The sequence below is a fragment of the Syngnathoides biaculeatus genome, chromosome 8 (assembly GCF_019802595.1).
Source record: "Syngnathoides biaculeatus isolate LvHL_M chromosome 8, ASM1980259v1, whole genome shotgun sequence".
Lineage (NCBI taxonomy): Eukaryota > Metazoa > Chordata > Actinopteri > Syngnathiformes > Syngnathidae > Syngnathoides > Syngnathoides biaculeatus.
In genome coordinates this window covers 2,416,595-2,438,561 of record NC_084647.1, presented here as the reverse complement: position 1 = coordinate 2,438,561, position 21,967 = coordinate 2,416,595, and the positions used below count along the sequence as shown (strand labels likewise).

At 43.4% G+C, this 21,967-nt stretch overlaps 1 protein-coding gene and 1 long non-coding RNA gene across 5 annotated transcripts in view; one reads left to right on the top strand and one right to left on the bottom strand.

Moving 5' to 3' along the window:
- Positions 1 to 21,967, top strand: part of epha4l (eph receptor A4, like) — a 60,853-nt gene that overhangs the window by 6,236 nt on the left and 32,650 nt on the right. The window lies entirely within an intron of this gene.
- Positions 7,600 to 13,513, bottom strand: LOC133505401 (uncharacterized). The gene is made up of 3 exons (XR_009796246.1): positions 13,380 to 13,513; positions 8,857 to 8,940; positions 7,600 to 7,773 (listed from the first exon to the last, which is right to left on the bottom strand). It is a non-coding gene; the product is annotated as an uncharacterized LOC133505401 (long non-coding RNA).

Sequence of the window (21,967 nt, the reverse complement as noted above, 5' to 3'; positions counted from 1 at the left end):
GCTTGCTTGCTTGTGCTGTGACAAAAAAGTGACAAAAAAGGTTAATCATCATGTGCGTTTCTGAGTTTTGTAACACTCCCGGTGTGACAAGTTTAACGAAAGAATCATTTTGCTTCTGTTTGACGAAAGCACCTCGAAGTCTGTGAAGTTAATGAAGCTAAAATCCCGGTGCAGGTTCAGTACCAATTTTATATTTGTGAGCGCATATTAATAATCATGGTTTTATTTCGCTTTGTGTCTGGGCCAGGTTGACGGTACTTTGGCCCCTGGTTCCCAGCACAAGATGAATGGACTCTCCTCTGTCATTATTTGGGGGCAGCACAGAGCGCGGTGTGGCTGGTGGTACTCATGGGCTTTGCATTTTTATGCGTGAGAAAGGGGGTGGGGGTGGAGCATGTAGGAGTTGCATTATCAACCCCTGGCAGAGGTCAGAGGTGATCCCCTCGCGCATCCATCTTAGCTCTGTGTCTGACAGGGTTGTGGATCCAGGATTGATTAAGACATCAGGGTTTTGACAGCTGTGCAGAGTGTGTGTCTATGCTCGAGGTGGGCCTAGAGAGCTGAGGGTGTCGCCTATAGGCTAAAGCGAGAGGGCCAACCCGGGCACGGAGGGCCAAAGGGCCCCTGATTAAAAAAGAGAGGACTCTGTTTGTTTGCATTTGGGATCCCTTTCCCTGCTCTGTTGTGGAAAGGTGGAGGTCGCGGTGTCCTCTCGCTACTCATCTGGTGATGGGGTTCATACTTTTGGCAAGATGTTGATTTGCTGGTGGGGTCAGGGGAGATTAGTGGACTACATATGTCACTCTGGGGCTATTATAGTCACAAGTTGTCTCGTCACAGAGAAAGAGGAAAAGGATGTGGTGGTCTGGCAGAGCATCTGGGTTACTACACCACCTCCACCACCATCATCAGGGTTAGGGTCATCATCACCATCGTCATCATGTTGTGTTTATTTTCAATAAAATGAGCAGGCTTTCTATGGTTGCTTTCAAGCTGTTTGTCTCCAAACTGCATTTGTCGCTCAGTGTCTTGGTTGTGGACCAAGTGGTGTTAAGGTGTGAAGGTGAAAGACAATTTAACAGAGCTGTCACAACCCCACTAACACATATAGTACCTCATCACCTCCAGTCAACACATACTGTATATACATGCAGCGTACCTTTTTTGTTGTTTTGTACTGAACACTACCGTGAATGCAAATGCAATCAAAATGCAAATCAATATTTTATATTATATTTTTAATATTTTTTTCCAGGAATACATGTTTCTTAATAAAAATTACAGGTGAGTGATATGGGCAAAAAACAAACCAAAACAATATTTTTATTTAATTTTACGATAATGATAATTTGATGATATCCTTTTTTTTTTTTTAAATCTCTCCTTTACTTCCCAGGACATTTATTGATAATGGAGATGTTCAGAACAACAGCACTGTTTATTTTGTAAAGTACTTCATAGATTTCCGACAAAATATTGTCAAAGAATATTGTATGACAGTTTTAGGAATGAATAACTTCAAGTTGTCCTGGCTGTATAGACACTATATGGCTAAAAGACTCAGTGACTCTGAGTGTGTTCTGCGGATTTAACTCTTTTCTTTCACGTATGTCGCTTGGTGGTATCTTGTGGAATCGCAAAGATTTAATTAATCCTCATTGTCAAGGACGGCAGGGTGACATTAGAAGTTTATTCAGATACAGTTACAAGTTACCTATAAGGACAACAATATTTGATCTCATGAGGCCAGAATCTTTTTATATTCCTGGAGTTCAATTTAGCAGTTGTAAAAGTGTTTATCTAAAGCACTAGGTGATAGGTGACAGGATACTGAGATATTGTCTTACTGTGTGCCCATAACGCTACACAAGCTAGCGCCCCCATTAGCCTCACCAGCAGTTAGAATGATTTTGACCGTGCAGTGTTTCCTTTGTAAAAGTGATTCAAATTGTAATAAATCCTCCAGCGAATATACATTTAAAACAGCTCTGTCTATTCTCCATTCTCTTCGCTTCAGTTTTAAACAAGCCACGTCTGGGCAGCCAACACGTACGTGCATAGAGTGACCTGTGTCATTTTCCTGTTATCCTGTCCTGTTCCTGGCATTCATTCATTCATTCATTCATTGAAAAGGTTGTTCAGAATAGGCACTTTAGTTTGGGAGTGAGAGTTGGTTTTGCTTCCTACTGAGCCACGTGACTAAATCATGGAAGGCAATACTATGAATGAGAACTTTGTGCACTTCCTTCTATCCCTTTAGCTCCTACGCAGTCTATACACCTTTTTTTTAGACAGTACTCAATAATGTAAAATTAAAAATCATAAAAGCAACATTCACAACTATATTGCAGAAAGTATATCACTCACTCCTAATAAAAATGTTCAATGTTGAAAAATGCTGAATGTTGCATCGTAGAACCCTGTGTCACGACCCATCGTAACGAAGGGTGGACCCAAATGCAGGACTCGGGAGACGCAGAGGTAATTCGGGAAAAAACATTTATTAATCCAAGGTCGGGGATTGGGCAGGCAGTAAGGTTTAGCAGCGGTAATCAGGACGTCGGGCGTAGAGAGCAGATCAGTGGGCAGGCAGGCAGGAGTCGGTACACAGGGATTGATCAAAGCAGGCAGGAGTATCAAAGTAGTCAGGCTTACGGGGTTGGTCGGAGGACAGGCAGAGGGTGGTACACACGGGAATATGATCAGAGATACGGGAGTGCTGGAACAGGGCATGAACCATAACGATCTGGCGGAGGACCAATCGTCCTATAAGTAGCGGGCGTAATTAGCCGAAACAAGGTGCAGGTGTGTGCCGACTAATTGGCTGGCCACCGCCCAGCCTGGGCAGGATGCCAAGAGCATGACAGTACCCCCCCCCCCTCTAACTCACGGCTCCCAGACCTGCCTAAACGAAAGAAACACGGAGAAAAATTAACAAATCCAGGGGTGGGTGGAAGGGGGTCCGGAGGGAGGCAATACCCCAGTCTGGTGGCCATCCAGGCTACCAAAAGCGAGGCGTCCGGGTAGACAGGTCAGGAGGACGACCCGTACACCAAGCACCAGGATTCCCACGGGGCGATTCAGGTAGACGACCTCGGTAAGCAACCCAACGGCGAAGCAGGAACCACAACAAGGTATGCAACAGCTCCGGTCGAAAGCCTCCCAAGCTGTGGTAGCGAGGCGACCGGGCATTGGTCGCCGCCGAGGCTCGGTCGCGAGGCAGCCAGTGACTCTGTATCATGAGGCGGCTGGAGAGCGGTCGCCGCCGAGGGTTAATCATGAGGCAGCCAGGGATCAGTCGCTGCCGAGGCAAGGTCCAGAAGCGGCCGAAGCTCGGTGGTTGTCATGGCATGGTTCTCAGACGACCGTGGACCGGTCGCCATTGAAGCAGGAGAGGAAGATTTCAGCCACCGAGACTGGGGTGCGAGGAGGCTGTATACCTGTCGCTGACAGGAGCGTGGAACGGCCTCGGGCTGGTCGCCGCCGGTACTCCTGGACCGGAACGTGAGGCGGCTGGGGAACCCTCTCCGCCTCTTGGACAGTGGCGCCATCGCCACCTCCTGGACGGTAACGTGAGACTGTGGCAGCATCACCACCTCCTCCTGGATGGCAACAGGATGCGGTGGCGGCATCACCACCCCCTCCTGGACGGCAACGTGAGACGGCGGCGGCATCACCACCTCCTCCTGGACGGGAACGTGAGAAGGCAGCGGTGCCATCGACACCTCCTCCTGGACGGGAACATGAAATGGCAGCAGCGCCATCACCACCTCCTCCTGGATGGGAACGTGAGAAGGCAGTGGCGCCATCACCACCTCCTCCTGGACGGGAACGTGAGGCAGCTGCGGAAACCCCACCGGTGGGACAGTGCTGCGCTGTTGCTCCCGTGGTGTTTGCCTTGGCACTACAGCATCATTGGGGACAGCCTGGAGCAACGGGGATGAAAAGGTCCTCCCCCTCTTAACAGGAGGAAAATAGCTCGCCTCATCTTTATCGGAATTCCTTCCAACCTCGGAACTCAAGCCCTCTGCACTACGTTTCTGAATCCTGTTCTTTGGGCAAACACACATTCCGGACGATCTGGCAGGACCATCTTCGATAGTAAATCCCATCCTTCTCCTTCGACGCCCGCCTGGAAGCCTGTCGCCACCGCAATGTGAGTGTGACGGGGTGGTGAATCTGCTGCCAGGCGCGACGTGGGCTTGGCTGGGGGAGGAGTCGATGGATGTGACATGAGAATCGGTCACCAGCGCGTCTGTCAAAACCGCGATGTGAGCATGGCAAGGCGGCGGATCTGTTCCCACTGTCACGTGAGCTTGCAGTGGATTCGTTGATACAGCAACGTGGGCGTGGCGCGGTGGTGGATCCGTTCCTACAGCGACGTGAAAGAGAGTAGGCAGAGAGTCAGTTGAAACTGCCACGTAGGCGTGTCTTAGGAGCGGGTCAGTTCCAACTGCCGCGTGAGCATGAGTCAGAAACGAGTCAGTTGAAACCGGGGCGTGGGCATAAGTCATTTATGAGTCTGTCTAAACTGCAACGTGGGCGTGTCTCGGCAGCAGATCCATTGCAACAGCAACATGAGCCTTGCTTGGTAGTGGATCCATAGCGACTGCAGTGTGAATCTGCGTCAGCAGCGAGTCAGTAGCAGTCGCAATGTCAGCGTGGCTTGGCTGGTTCTTCAATCCTTGGCGGACCTGGGCCGTGAGAGCCGCCAATTCGCCGCTCTGCCGCACTATCTCCGCCGGCATTTCGCGACAGAACACCTCGTTCTCCCCCTGGGCTGGAAGCTTCACCACCAGCTGCGGGTCTGCTGGTTTCACCGTTGCCGGCAAGGAGTGGGAGGACGAAGACGGTGTCTTATTTGCCGCGCAGCGGGAGGCATGAGAGAGCACCCGGCCTGGGCGTCTCCTCTGGTCGCCGGGTGGAGGGCCTGGATAGATGGCCAAGCGGGTTCCCTCAAACGGATTGGTGTACTTGGACCCACCGGGCGAAGACGCTCGGTTGCTGGAAACGCGGGGAGGTGAAGCGAACTGACCAGGATTGAAGATCGGACGAAGAGACTCATAGTCGAAGTAATCTGAGTCGTAGTCAGGCAGCCGGTCATATAAATCAAGGTCCTCCTCATAGTCCGAAAAATCACAGTCCAAAAGAATATGTGGTGCTGGACGGGTCGTGGTCGGGACATATTCATAGCTCGCCGGCGGAGCGTATGACACGGAAGCGGAGGACATCATGGAACCTACCCGGATCGGACAGGCTTGGTCCTCCGATAGTCGGTCTACCCTGCGTTGGTCCTGGCAAAGCCGGGTCTTTCCTGCCGGGTCCTGTTTTGGCCAGATTGTTCTGTCACAACCCATCAGAACAAAAGGTGGACCCAAATGCAGGACTTGGGAGACGCAGAGGTAATTCAGGAAAAAATGTTTATTAATCCAAGGTCGGGGATCGGGCAGGGAGTCAGGTATAGCAGCGGTAATCAGGACGTCGGGCGTAGAGAGCAGAGTAGCAGGCAGGCAGGAGTCGGTACACGGGAAATCGATCAAAGCAGGCAGGAGTATCAAAGTAGTCAGGCTTATGGGGTTGGTCGGAGGACAGGCGGAGGTCAGTACACAGGGGAATACGATCAGAGATACGGGAGTGCTGGAACGTGGCATGAACCACAACGATCTGGCGGAGGAACAGCCATCACTTGGTCCTATCAGTACCGGGGGTAATCAGCCGAAACAAGGTGCAGGTGTGTGCCAACTAATTGGCTGGCTACGCCCAGCCTGGGCAGGATGCCAGGAGCATGACACCCTGCCTTACCACCACAAAAGTATTAGTAGTTAGTATTAAGAACATATTATCACCCTAAACAGCTGTTAAGAGGTTTTTGGAATGGAGTTGCTCCTTAGTCCCCCCATTCCTGCTCTCCTCCTGTTCACAGCGTTAAATATGCATTTGGGAGTGTCAATCAAAATTCACCTCATAATACTATTCAGCCCAAAGACCCCTGGTGGCTTTACGGGGGGAAAAAAAACTATCAATCAATTAGTCTTCATTCGCACAAATTAACTATTTATATCCTAGAGTGTGTGGTTGTATAAGTTTGTTCTTGCAGTGTTTTCACTTTTAAGTGCCCTCCAATTAAGTTCCTGTTTGCCATTTATGTCTTTTTTTTTTTTCCTCTTGGCTGCTTTGAATTTACAAGTTCTCTCTTCTGGCTGTCCAGGTGATTAAAGTTTTGTAAGATGGAAGTGGGCTGAATAATGAGATTTCATTCAATGTTGGAAGAAAGACCACACTTTGGAACAGCACTTTTCATTGTTTCCACAAACACAATGTGGCAATCTACGCAAAAAGTTGTGAAAGAATCCAAATTCCAACCAAGTCATGAGCCAACATTTTTTTGGGCAATATGTTGTATAATATAGTCAAGTAGACATACTGTATTTACAAATATGCACTGCAGATGGACCCATTAGTATGCATTAGCATGCATTAGCACACCTGCATAGATACTGAGAGCAGAACAGAGCCCGGCAGAGTGGAGGTGAATGTACTCATCACTCACCCTGCCACCAGAGAGGCTCATTTTGTGCTGCTGAATAGACACAAGGGATCCACCAAACGACAGCAAGAAAGAACAACAGATGTTGAATGGAAGGCGAAATCTTTCACATATAATTCTCCAATGTCCCGGAATTCAGAAAAAAAAAATTCGTTTAGCTCCAAAAGAAAAAAGTATGTATCCCTGACGCAGTTGTACTTTATTTTTTTGACTGGTTAAAAGGAGGAGGGGTGGCACGTGCGCTCGGTGGTGGTAATTCAGCTATCATTAGCTGAGGTGCTGAAATGCTTTTCCTGCATGGGATGCTGTCCTGCAGCATTTGTTTCCTTCACAGTTCCCGACACTCACCACCCTCTCATTCTCCTCGCAGTGCCCTGTTAAGGGCAGGAAACCATCGGTGATGGAGTGTGACCCGAGCTGATGGCTTTGCAACTCCCACAGCGCCTACTACGCAGCCTAGTATAAACATCCATCCATTCATTTTCCGTAAAGCTTATCCACACTTGGGTCACACCCGTGCTGGCACCTATTACAGGTAACTCTGGGCGAGACATAGGGTACACCCTAAACTTGTTGCCGGCCAATCACCGGGCACAAGTATAAACATACTGATATTCATCAAAGTAACGACTGCAAACAGTTCAACTTACAATCAATAAAAGGTGTTTTGAACATAACCACTGATGGCTACTGCCTTGGTCAGTACACTTTATTAACATCTCTGGGTTTGTTAAACAGCAACTTATTTATTTCCAAACATCGAAACAAATGGCTAAATATAGAAAACAAATCTATACAACTTAAATCCGCAAAACATAATTTGCTAATTGGGCATTTGGGCCTATAACAAAAAACACATGGGCAGATCATTGGCATTTACGTAATACATCCGTTATAGTGCTGTTGTTATACAGTGAAATCCAAAAGCGCAACATCCAATAAAATTAAATAATCCCATGAAGGAGAGTGATGCCACTTCTGGGTCATCCAATAAAATAAACACTAAAAAGGATAAAATGAAGGTCTAATTATAACCCAAGGAGAAAGACATTGTGTCATTGTTATTCATTAGTGTTAATGCTTGCAAGGTTTTCTGTCAGATAGCTAGACTAATTGGCAAAATTGCATTTTTATGTAAAATAGTTGAGCCTCGAAAGACTTATCACATCACAAATTTGACACCTTACATGATGGAAGTTTTCACTCAGGCCCTGGCTCTGCATATGCTGTGAAAACATAAGATCGGGGAAGAAATACGTCACAATTTCATTCTCAACTCCTCTCCTCTCGCCCATCTTTTTGAAAAGCATCCTCTTTGAAGCTCATGATGGGAAGGGGGAGGGACTAAAGCAGTCAGCAAGCAAATTAGCATGTCAAAAGGCCTTGAATCAATACCCTGGCTGTACCATCCCGACCCTGCAGCTCTTTCAATCCCTTCAATGCTGTTCCCCCATTCCTCCGGCTGTTTTCCTCCTTCTCCCTCCATTTTATCCTGCACTTATGCACACTCTCCTCATTGCTCTCTTGCCCTTCTCTTTCTATAGCTCACATTAAGTTTCTCTACCTCCTTCTCCAGTAAATGCTTTTCTCCCTCAGTTGAGAGATGGCAAGCATGAGAGGTGTTTATAAAGAGAGATTGAGTTATGTATAGGCATAGAAAGACAGGCAGCGAGAAGAAGAAGTGGACGGCCGTCAAATGGGCATGGGTTATTTTCGACAGAGGGCCCGGGCCCCTCAGCTTTGTTGGCAAAAGACGAAAAATAGTCCTTTCTTGCCAAAAAGAATTGAGAAGATGGAGGACTGAGATGGAAAAGCGGGGAGGAAGGGATATAAACAAAAATCACAAGAGGAAGTGAATTTGAAAGAGATTGAATTCCAGTCTGACTGCTTTTTCTCGATCACACCTGCATTCCCGGTGGTCTGGGTCAACATCCTACATAAAGTTGAGCACACACTGTACGATTTTCGGAGCGGCAGTTTTAAATTGCAGCTCACACTGCATGAATAAATCCTCTGCGACAGAAAGTCAAAGCTGACGAGTGATGTGTTCACACAGTAGCTACGGACCGAATGAGAGCCACACATTCACTGTTCACACAGTACATTTGGGTCATTGGCATTCTACTTACACTAATATCTACCAACGCGTTGCTGACATTCAAACAAAGATGAAAAAGATGGTTTCGCTCTCTGTGTATTTGCAGTGCTAATGCAATAAAACAAAATCTCAGAGTGCTCACTATGTTGCCTCTCAGCATTTGTGTCTTATTCAGGGCAGAGGAAAGAAATAGATGCATATACAGTGGTACCTTGGTTTTCGAACGAAAATCGGTATTCAAACACCCCAACCAGCTGACCCACAACAATGTGTCATTCTGAATTCGAACGGATCCCTGAAAAAAACAGAAAAGACATAACCAGTTGACTCACACACTCCTCTGCACGTGGACATGTCCCGGTAGTGACTTTTTTTCTTCCAATTAAGCAATATTGTCTGGTATTTTCCCCCCTCATTATTGCTTGTTTAAAGTTATTCTGCAATTTTGTTAATAAAAAAAGTTTACAAGGCTCGGGGCTGAGTGGGAAAAGATGTGGCAATGTACTCCCAGCCTAGCATACTTTACTACTAGAGCATACATTTTAAGCAAAAAATAAATATATTTCTTAAATGATTTAATTATATAAAGCATTACTACATGTATTTCTACTACGCAGTTTATTATCAGGAAAAGCTAAAAAAAATGCTTTAAAAAAACTTTTTAGGCTTGCAATGCATTATTTCATTTTCCATTCATTGCAATGGGAAAACGTGCTTTGGTTTTCAAACGTTTCACATTTCAACCAGCCTTCTGGAACGGATTGTGGTGGAGAACTGAGGCACCACTGTACTGTAGCGAGACACATAGCACAATATTTCTGCATCTTGTTCATTTATTTTGAATTTATCTTGCGCAGTGAACTGTACGTCCAGTTTAAATTTCCCATCTATATTTACTCCATGCAATTGTTGCAGTAGGCATAGTACAAGCTGTATCATCCACTTCTGCTAGTGTCCCAGGCAGAGCGTGATGTGAAGCTGGAGACAAAACAGCCCAACAGCTCATCAGATGCATGGTGAAGTTTCACTCAGAATCTGACAATAGGCGGGATTGCAAAATTTTACATCGCTCACTGTCTCTTTCTTCTGCTGACTTCTATCTTAAGATCTTCCCCTCCTCTCGTTTTGATAGAAGGTGGTCTTCGCTAGTCTTCCGTTGTCATTTGTTTCCCTTCAGGGCACAGATTCAGTGACCAAAATCAAAGGCTGCTCTGTGGCAATCAGTTAGTTCTGATGACAAAAAAAAAAAAAGAAAAAACCCTTGCAATAAAGGACTGCTCTGTAATCTGATGGGCCCTGGCGCAGGATGTAGAATCCATTTTAATGAACCCAGACACCATTTCTAATCGTGGCAGTGGTTGGGAATGGTACATGGCTTGATTATCCCAGGGTCTCAAATGCAAGGCTCTGTTAGTATGTATTTCATAAACCAATCTAATCCATCCATCTGTATTCTGAACCGCTTATCCTCACAAGGGTCACAGGAGTGCTGAAGCCAGTGTCAGCTACAGTAACTTCAGGCAGGAGGTGGAGTACACCCTGAACTGGTTGCCACCCAATCCTCGGGCATATAGAAGAAACAAACAAGAGGTTGCACTCACAGTCACACCTAAGGGCAATTTGCAGTCTCCTTTTAATGTATGTTTGTGGGATGTGGGAACAAACCAGAGAAAACTGATGCAGGCTTGTTGATAACATGCAAACTCCACACAGGCGTCACTGGGATTTGAACCTTGGTCCTCAGAAGTGTGAGGCTAATAAAATAATGGGGCGTGCCACCCTGCTGCCTCCAACATTATTCATTTTGTTAAATTAGAGAGCAAAGTGCATTTGTTGAGATGCTGCTTTAACCCTTTTTCAGGCAAGATATATTATTTTGTAATATTTGTGGGCATTCCAAACAAAACCCCCTGACTTACTTACAATATGAGACTGTACTGTAACTAATCACCCCAACCAATGACAGAGAAATTACATCGGTAATCCATTTTCTGTACTCCTGCTCCTCACGAGGGTCACGGATGTGCTGCCCCCTATCCCAGTTATCGTTGAGTGAGAGGTGGGATCCACCCTGAACTGGTCACCAGACAATTTTAGGGCAGATATAAAGAAACAACTATTGACACTCACATTCACACCCGAGACAATTTAGAGTCTTCAATCAACCTACAATGCATGTTTTTGGGATGTGGGAGGAAACCGGAGTGCCTGGAGAAAACCCACACAGGCACGGGGAGAACATGCAAACTCCACACAGGTGAGGATGGATGAATTGAACTGTGAGGCAGATGTGCTATATATTGGTAAAATGTAAATAAATATATGTTAATATTTTTGACATTTTTATAATTATATGCTGTACTCTACCATTATACATACATTTTTAAAAGCTAAAACAATCTCAGCCAAAATAACCTGCTAACATCATGCATGCATAATGTACCACAGCAAAGATCTGCTTATGTAACGATGAAAATATACAGTAGCAAAGGAAGTCTTTATTATTGGAACAAAATTTTAATCCCATGGTTATATGAAACATCAAAACCCATGAATCTGTCTGATGCGTTTTGAGTTACTCTTAATATGAGTATGTGTTTCTATACTGTACATACCTGTACTTACATATCTAGGACGAGGATCCTTTTCTGTGGGACTACTCTACTGAACAGCAGAAAATGTAATTTGGAAATGTGTAGGGCTCTCAGCACTGGAGACCCAAAGCTGCAGCTCAGTGACCAAAGGCAGAGGTGTGCCCATGCAGGGGCACGTCTCTGGGATTAGAAACCATGATCCCTTCTGATCCTCAGTGAGCTGTCAAATACTGCTAGAAGGGAAAGTGGAAAGCCACAATCCCTCACCGGCACACAGTATGCACAGCATAAGTGATGAAGAGAAGAAGAAAAAGCTGGTTGTGGATGAAAGTCAAGATAAAAAAAAGAAAGAAAAGAGAAAGAAAATACGACACTTGCATACACTCTAGATGTATCCAAGAAGAAACAAAAATCTGTGAGACAGAGGAAGTGCATGTAAGGAAGAATAGACATTGATGAATGGACTTCTGTCTTGTTGGCCTGATGAATGGGTGGAGATGTGAAAGGTGAAGTGAGGGGTTCAGGTTATTGATGCTGATTGCTGTCTTAACAAGCCTGCTGTAGTTGGGTCGTGACCCGTGGTGGCTGCGGACGATATTATTGTCACTACTGAAACCTGTACCTTATTGTGTACATCGCACATGCTGCAGATTATGCAAAATGTTTTTATTTGAATCTTAGCAGGGGGTGGCACGGTGGGTCAGCTAGCAAAGCGTTGGCCTCACAGTTCTGAGGTGTCGTCTGTGTGGAGTTTGCATGTAATCCCCATGCCTGCGTGAGTTTCCTCCCGGAACTCTGGTTTCCTCCCACATTCCGAAAACATGCAACATTAATTGGAGACTCTAAATTGCCCCTAGGTGTGATTGTGAGTACAGCTGTTTGTCTCTATGTGCCCTGCGATTGGCTGGCAACCAGTTCAGGGTGTACCCCGCCTCATGCCCGTTGACAGCTGGGATAGGCTCCAGCACTCCCCGCGACTCTCGTGAGGATAAGCGGTGAAGAAAATGGATGGATGGATGAATGTTAGCAGGCTAATGAAACTGGATTATCTGTATTTACCTCACATCAGAAATAAATGTAATGTGAATCCAGACATTTCAATTTAAAATAAAGGGAGATACTGAAGCACAAAATGTTTTTCGTTTTGGTCCTGAAAATTTACACAGTATTCCTACATCTGTTTACATAGATATAAACACATGACGGTCCAAGATAGTACTTTTAGTAGATATGCAATAAGGTTGGACTGTTGTGTGGAACATGATAATATATACTGTATATAAATATGAACATATATAAGTAATTTTTCTCATTAACTTTGTTTGGTTAGTTCTTGCTGACCTGTCATTTATATGTTTGTATTTGAATTACACATTTGACAGTTTGTGTTACCATAAGCACAATAATCAATGCCTCAATTATTTCTTTTGAAGACTCACATCAATTATGAAGAATTGATTATTGATTACTTGAGTTAAGAAGCAATATTAGGAAATGGAGCTCATTAAATGGCTGAAGGTATGAAGGGGTGCTGCTTGTTTTGTGTCAAGTCTATGAAGAAGAATAGCATCCACACACTTTTCTAGGTCCCAGAAGTATCATTCTGCAAAAAATGACATGAACCTTTAAATTCAGATATTTCCCATCCCATTCAAAATAAAAATGAACGGATCAATTCATAGTTGACTTTCCCCACAATTGAAAGAACATTTTTGTCAAATGCCCTTCACGGGTTAGATTAATCCACAGCTAGGATGTTTTAAGGGCATTTATTTTGTATATTATCATTTTAAAAGCCAACAATTACTTGAAACTTTGACAATAAACCAGACAGGGATAAATAATAACACTACTCCATCCATTTTCTGTCTGCCCACCAAATTGCCATAACTCACTATAACTACAACATCAGCACCCAAATATACTTAGATATAAATATAATAAAAAAATATACTTCAACACTTTTATCTGACCACACAGTTACCCACCGTGTTTCTCACATTGTAGCACACGAGTACAATTAGTAAGAAGTGACTCAGTATAAGCATTGCCTGTGAACCTTTCTTCACTGCAAGGACTAACTACAAGTTGGAAAGGGAAAGAATGGACGTACGGGCAAGTGGTTAACAGAGACACTTACTATCTGTAAATATTGGAATGCACACATGTGCATGCACACAGACGCCGAGTACTGCAAACATGTCATGAAAGCACTTAGCAGGCACCCTTTTCAGTCAGACGGAGTATTGCTTCCACTACAGCATTGACCCCAACCTGTGAAGTGGCAAAGAAAGATGTGAAAGTTGACATCAGGAGGAGTCAAAGGTTAATGACGTGACAGTGAACTGTCATTTGGGTTGTCATGAACTTTTGAGGAACCAGTGATCCAGGAAATTTGACGTACAAGGTGGAATGGACAAATCCACACATGCTAGCATGTAAATGCTTGGAGACGCACGTCACAGAGCCACAATAGACTGCGAAGTGGACGCACAGCCTCATGCACGCACGCACCTCCACAATGGAGGGTGTTTTAAAGTACCCAGACAGGCTGTCGTCTGGGAGCTCCACATAGATTACCAAAACAAATATCTTAAAAATACATTTCCTCTGAAAGTCAACATATGATTACCCCTCCCTAAAAACACCTAGCCATCTCTCAGACGGATGTTGTGAAATGTTTCCCTCAGACAATACACAACAAGCAAATATTAAGTTTTATATGTGTTTTGCCAGGTTTTACTTGTGACGGATGTGGATTATTTCATTGTATACCATATGAAGTGAATGTTTTATAATGGTGTTACTTTCTTAACTCCCTTAGGTGCACATGTGATCTTATTAGGTGATTGATTGTGTTGTTCATTTTTGGATTAATGAGTCATTTAACGACTGATCATGATGTCATACTCTCCTTTTTCTGCTGAGTTAACTAGTGGAAAATGGGACAAAGGATGAACATGCTGGGCATGCACATAATTGTACAACTTCAACTATATGTCAGGTCACGCCTCAATCACACACTATACCAGTTGTGTATTGTCTGACAGACACACTGTGAAGTCATTTAATATTCCTATGCAGTTTGCTCTTATGTATATGGCCAATAAGTCTGTAATACGCTTTTATAATTAGAGTCTTTAAAATAAAAATGAAACCCATTAAATGTTTGGACACACAAGACAAATTGTGGACTGGTCCTGCATGTCCACATTGGTCTAGTTTGTTGTGATCTGCAAACAAATCATTTTAAAGCTATTAAATGAGCTATAACAACAATATGATAAAGCAAAGTTTTTGTTGTAGGTCACATATTTATATGTTCAAAGGCATTTTTATTCTTTATGCAGCAGGGTCTTTTTCGATTGTATAAATTTACAGCTCTATTGGGATACAATATATTAATGTATTGTCAGTGTCGTCTTTTTAATGTTAGAAGATCAAATGCTTGATGAGTTTAATGACCATATATCTAAGTTTTTTTGGGGGGTGGGTCAAAATAAAAAGAGCACACATGCGGGCTTGTTGTGATTGTAGTGATTTGTTTTGTTATTTGGGCTACAGCTCAACATGTGGCTTCCATTTGTTTACAGAACTGGATAGGAGGCCCCCTTGAATGTGGCTTGCTATCACTTCCTCTTGCACTAACCTATTCTTAGTGTGTGTTTGTGTGTGTTCTCACACATCCTCCCTTTTCCTGCACTATTCTCCTTGAAATGGTGCGAGTCGAGCAGTTTGGCTATCTCCATTGTTTACTGGCGTGTCCTTATGTGTGCGTCCCTGAGCAGAAATACATTTACATAATCATCTATGTTCCGCCTCTCTGTTTTGTGTGTTTATGACAGATTAAAATGCAGCTATTTTAATTGTAAACATTGTCAGGATACCATTTAGCAGTACTGCCTAATCAAGCACGCATATACGCATGTGCACCAGTCTTTCACTCCCGGGAGATCTTGCTGCAGATAAATTACGTAAGGACAAGTTTCTGTGCCCTCCACTGCCCTCAATCATTGGACTTACATTAGATGGCTTGCACACTCTCTGATAATTTGAAAGTGTGATGACTGTGTGTAGTAGGCACTTTTTGTTTACATGGTCTTATCTAAGTTTTGGATTAAAGCCTATAACTCTGCAGTGTACTTTGCAGTTCATAAAATGTTCTTTCAAAATTAGGTGGTAACTCCCCTACAGGGTTTGGCATTGGTACAGATGTGAACTCAAACAATGATGTGTCTGGTTGCTTGCTCTTTGTCTCACAAACAAATACAGCTGCTCTTTCTCTTAATCCAAGTGTTTTTGGTCATCTATTTCTTTCTTACATTTACCTTCTATGACCTATGCCTCTGATTTGATTTTAGCATTCCAAAGAGGTCAGGTAGAATACTAGAGATTTCTTCAGATAAGACTATTGTACTAATATTCATTCTTAGGGCAAGGCCATGGAGTAATTTGGGAGGAAGTTAAGGTCTACGTGTCAATATGAAGGTGGAGTGCTTGGTACACAGGAAGTCTTCCGAACAATATTCATTTTTTTTTTCTCCAGATTTATATAATCCAAACAAGAACAATATGAGTTGGCTCCACAGTGAATGTTTTGAGAGGGATAAGAAAATGTTACAAAAACCAGAATCCCATACAGCAAAGTACGTATTACATTTAAATGCAGTGTAGAATATCCCACTGCTTTTAATATTTATTTTTCTATATGAGGGTTTACGTCTGTATGGAAATTGTATTTACACGGTCATTGTTTCTGTGATTTGCATTTCAGCAGACTTTTTAATCAGGGTCTTTGGTGGCACTTGTTTGATGAATGATCTGTACCTCAAATGCTTGTAAATCATTTGTCAAAAAAAACAAAAAACGATTTGGCATCTCTCCTGGTACAGGCCACCATCAGCACAACTTTGACAATTACCGGCAGAACATTATTTATTTTGTTAACCTTCCTGTCTGATGTTATTGGCCTAAATTAGCGCTGGTATTAGTACCATCCACATTAATGACTCATTAATTTTGTATCTTACAAGATGATGCTACTCACAGTAGACATTTTCTGCCGGCGGGTCAAGGTTAAGACGTGTGTAGAAAGTATCATCAATCACGTTGATCAGTTTCAGTGACCGTGTGTCCCTCATTCATCACTCTGATAGGTTTCACTGGCCGTGTGGCAGCGAGTCGCCGTCAGGGCCGGAGGCAATTAATAACCCCTTCTGAAAGAATTAATGAGTTAACATGCTCCACTCTCCTGCTGTTCCTCTGACAGATGCTAACATTCAGCAGTTAGCCACCCTCACTAATCCCCACTACCAACCAGTGGGTCAGGTCGGTGGGTGTGATTGTTGTATGTTGTCCGTCTGTGTCGAAATAGTCCATATTTCCAAGTTTTAATACCGTACAATTGATTAAACCCAGATAAACCCAGAACAGGACTCTGGCATAAAGTCAGCTTGAATAGGGAATGGTTGCTTTTCAAGTGTAGAGGCTCTCCTTGCCCTCGAGTCCTGGAAGCCGATCGCGACATTTTTTGAAAGAGCAGCTTTGTGGGAAGCTGGTTCTGACTACCTTTCTGAAGAGCGTTTTGACTAAAAAAAAAAAACAAAAAACAGTGAATTGGTTTTCAAAACCCAAAAGAAGATGAATCGTGGCCATGAAGAAAGAACAAAAACACTGCAGTTTCAACTTATTTCTCTTTTTATCACAACGGAAGCAGTTGCTGTACTTTGCAAGACAGGTTAGGGAATGCCATGTACTGGATAATATATTCCAGAGTTCTATTGTTGCAACAGTCTTCTCTCACATTTCACATCCTTGGTGTATGAAGTATTTTGTTGTGTAGGTAGGAGAAAAGTTTGTGTGTACTGTCCATGCAGGTCACTCATCTTGGGCTGCAGTGGGTGAGTGTGTACGTTGACGTTTCATTTGGCATACATCACTATTCACAGCTTGCTTTGTAGGCTGGTGCCATAAACGAAAACTTAGCTAGGTTATGTAGTTGACTTGTTTATTGTTATCATTGTATTTTTCTTTGTCTTTCTTGTTCATGTGGTATTGTCATCAAATTGTTCTTCTCCTCACGCAGTGCAATTCATTACAGGCAGAACCCCCCACCCTCCCTGCCATCTGATTACACGGGCAAAGCTACTCATTAATTACTACAAACCAAGAGCCCCCCTTTCTTACAAATGTGCTTTATTTGACAAACAACTGAGATGTGGATGTGGTGGGAGAAAGCCTGACAAAAGAGAAAAGATGAGAAGTGAAAAGGCTTCTGTGAGAGAAAGAGGGAAGAATGTGATGTCCCACACTATGAGGGATTCCATCTTTTGCCTTTTCAGAATAGAGTAAGTCACCAGTCTTTTGTCTGCCTTTGATCTCTCAGTTCAGGGATTTGGCACCTGACAAGGAATCCTGCAGAGAGAAAGCTAAATAAGAGAGAAAAAATATATTTATAAAGTTAGATAATGTCATAGTACAAAGGGTTTATTAAAAAAAAAAACAATTCCAGATTTTGAGAGTTGTATGTTAAGAATTCATGGGAGTCTCTTCATTCAAATTTATTAATAATAATAATAATAAAAACACTGCATAACATGATTGATTTGTATTTGTGCTCGTGTGTAGATTTGTCACATTGGCTCATACAGTAATAAATCAATGGGCTCTGTGGGAGGGATTCTTCTTGAAAGCCATGTTGTTATTTTTTAGACCACCCACTGCTGCGGTTATTTTTCCTGACACACGTGCCCTCTCCTAATAGAAAGCAAATTTCGCATCTTTACTTGGACATCAACCTTTCTCCTCCCTCATCTGTTCATTTCTGCAGTGCAGCCACTGCTGTAAACAAACACTCATATGTTGACATCTTCATTTTAAACATTTACACATTTGCTGACATCATATTTTTAAACATTTGAAAATATACAGGCTTTGGAAAACACAGAAACATGATGCCAAGACAAGTCCGATAACAAACAGATTTGGAAGTTGAGCAACCTTTTCTCCAGGAGCCAGTGGGGATTCAAGGATCAGCCTGGGATTATTTAATAATTGAAGAGCAAAAACCTCATCAACCCTGCACAGTTTGAGGTATCCTGCCCTAAAACTTTATCGTTTTAAAGAGGCTCAGACCAGAAGGCTGTGAAGCATGCGACTCAATTAACTCTCTCTCTCCAGATTTTAGCTGAGGGGCACCATCTCAAATAGTTGATTGACCCAACTCTTAACTCAAGGCACTTTTCTGGTCAGCGCACACATACAGACTCTGAATGCAGCTATGGCTTTTGTCACCCGAAGCGGTCACAACCCCTGAAAGAACCCCCAAATCCATAATGCCGTGATAGCTGAAGCTTGTGCGAGAGGTTGGCCGTTAAGATAGCTAGATAACACAAAGCATCTCCTGATTAATCCCCCTGCCCCCCCCCCTTTTTTTGCAACTGTGAAGAAAATACATTTCAGCTTCATGCACCTCCTGCAGGCCATAATCAAAGAGGCCCTTAGCTAAGCGTTAGCAGGGATTTACTCCTGATGAAATGAGTGGGTTCATTCCAAAGAAAGGCTCAGTAGGTAGCAGCTAGCCCAGCTCACCATGCTATGATAATCTAGTAGCTGAAAAGCAGCCCAATAGAGACTTTATTATCCCCTTCAAGAGTGGGATTTCCCAGTATTTTATTGGGTTAGTGGATTTCCTCTTCTATTTTTGTCTAGTGCAATGTCGGTTGGTGGAATGTGCAATAATAGTCTAGTGCATGAGCATTGGCACCATTTTCAGGGAGGGCAGTACAAAGTTTAAAAGTGACTCTTGTTTTATATGAAGTACTTGTTGGGAACAACGACGTATACGTAGCAATTTGATTTTATTTCTTCTGTTTACTATGTTGTCATCATGTGTTATTCAAGTGGATTACCAAAAACTGATTTGTTCAAAACTTTGTGGACGAAGGAGCATGGGCTAAAGATGAACTCATTAGAATTTGGTGTAGATCCTGATGTAGATTTAGGGCAGCAGTTGCTCAGTCTGTAAGTACTTGGCTTTGGGACCACAGGATCACATTTTGAATCTCACTGGGGGCGAAAAGGCTTTGCATTTACGTGTTGTAGCGATGCTATTCAACAAACCACCCTCACACATAAGTACAATCAACGATCAATTTACCAAAATCTAAACCAGCAATCTCCTTCTCTCGATACCTTCCGCTGCACATGGCAGCCTCCAAGATCGACGCTGTTATGACCGTCTGTGCTAAACCTTTCAGAGAATTGGTCCTTTGTCCGCCTACTCTGGTGCAGCACTCGGGGTGAAATTTAAGCCCACTGGACTGCCATAGCTATTATACCAACCAAAAGACGATGGAGAAACCCCTTGAAAGAAGAGCCGTCCCCCAATCAAAATGTCACTGAAGAGAAAAGGGAGCACTGTCGCCAGAAGGAGTGTTACTTGGCTAACCATTTCAGATGGAGGTGTGTGCGTGTGTATGTGTGTGTTCAGTGTGCAATGGGAAAACTGACGAATCACATGAATTGACAACACTTATGATTATATTTTAGTCTCTTACTATAAAGATCAAAATGGCATAATCAGATCATCTTTTCATGTGCTTAATAACCACCAATATATGTTGTGTCAAGTGGAATGTCATTGCAAATGTTGCAGCACAAAAATATTTTATCCTTTCTTGCTGATCTTCTCACTTAAAAGGAGTCGTATTTTGTCTATTTCCACCTCCATCCAGTCACACTCTGAAATCGACATGGAGTATAAAAAAGTGTCAATTTCATTTTGAAAAAAAAAAGCTTTTTTTTTTTGTCAATGGAGTATCCAGAAAAGGATAGGATGTCTCTGGTAGCGAGTATGAAGATTCAGAAGACAAAGTTGAGAAAGGAAGAATGTTGTGTGACCTTTCGAAAAGAGGTGAGGCAAGCTCTAGATGGTCAGGAAGAGCTCCCAGAAAACTGGAATACTACTGCCAAAGTATTAAGAGAGGCAGGCAGGAGAGTACTTGGGGTGTCTTCTGGTAGGGAGGGGAGAAAGAGACTTAGTGGTGGAACCCTAAAATACAGGAAGTCATCCAAGGAAAGAGATTGGCGAAGAAGTCGGAAACAGAGAGAACTGAGGAGAGGCATAAGAAATAAATTGAGATGCGCCGCAGGCAAAGGTCGGGGTGTGCGAAGGCCAAACAAGAGGCCTATGATGACATGTACTCCAGGTTGGATATGAAAGAGGGAGAAAATGATCTCTACAGGTTGGCCAGACAGAGGGATAGCGATGGGAAGGATGTGCAGCAAGTAAAGGTGATTAAGGATAGCAATGTAAATATGTTGACTGGTGCAAGTAGTGTGCTAAGTAGATGGAAAGAGTACTTTAAGAAGTTAATGAATTAAGAAAATGGAAGGAAAGGTAGAGTAGAAAAGGCAAACGTGAATAACCGGGAAAAGGCAATGATTAGTAAGGGAGAAGTTAAAAAGGCACTGAACAAAATGAAAATTGGAAAAACAGTTGGACCCGATGACATACCAGTGGAGTTATGGAAGCTATTTGGTGAGGTGGCTGTGGATTTTTTGACCAACTTATTCAATAGAATTATAGCGGGAGAGAAGATGTCAGAAGAATGGAGGAAAAGTGTGCTAGTCCCTATTTTTAAGAACAAAGGCGATGTTCAGAACTGTGGAACCTACAGAGGAATAAAGATGATGAGCCACCCAATGAAGTTTTGGTAAAGAGTAGTGGGGGCTAGACTCAGGACAGAAGTAAGTATCTGCGAGCAACAGTATGGTTTCATGCCTAGAAAGAGTACCACAGATGGAATTATTTGCCTTGAGGATGCTTGTGGAAAAGTACAGAGAAGGTCAGAAGGAGCTATATTATATCTTTGTAGACCTAGAGAAAGCCTATGACAGAGTAACAAGAGAGGTACTGCACGTGGAAGGCTGGTGTGGCGGAGAAGTATGTTAGAATAGTACAGGACATGTATGAGGGCAGCAGAACAGCGGTGAGATGTGCCGTAGGTGTGTCAGAAGAATTTAAGGTGGAGGTGGGACTGCATCAGGGTTCCGCGCTGAGCTCCTTCGTGTTTGCGGTAGTAATGGATAGGCTGACAGACGAGGTTAGACTGGAATCCCCTTAGACCATGATGTTCACAGATGATTTTGTGATCTGCAGTTAAAGCAAGGAGCAGGCAGAGGAACAATTAGAAAGATAGAGGGACGCACTGGAAAGGAGAGGAATGAAGATTAGCCGAAGTAATACAGAATAAATGTGCGTGAATGAGAAAGGTGGAGGGGGAAGAGTGAAGATCCAGGGAGAAGAGATAGCGAGGGTGGATGACTTCAAATATTTGGGGCCAGCAATACAGAGCAATGCTGAGTGTGGTAAGGAAGTGAAGAAGCGGGTCCAAGCGGGATGGAACAGTTGGCGGAAGGTGTCCAGTGTTCTATGTGATAGACGAGTATCCGCTAGGATGAAGGGCAAAGTTTATAAAACAGTGATGAGGCCGGCCATGATGTTCGGATTAGTGACGTTGGCTCTGAAGAAACAACAGGAAGCAGAACTGGAGGTAGCAGAAATGAAGATGCTGAGATTCTCACTTGGTGTGAACAGGTTGGATAGGATTAGAAATTAGCTCATTAGAGAGATAGCCAAAGTTGTATTTTTTGGAGACAAGAATAGAGGGAGGAGACTTCGATGGTTTGGACATGTTCAGAAGCGAGAGAGTGAGTATATTGGTA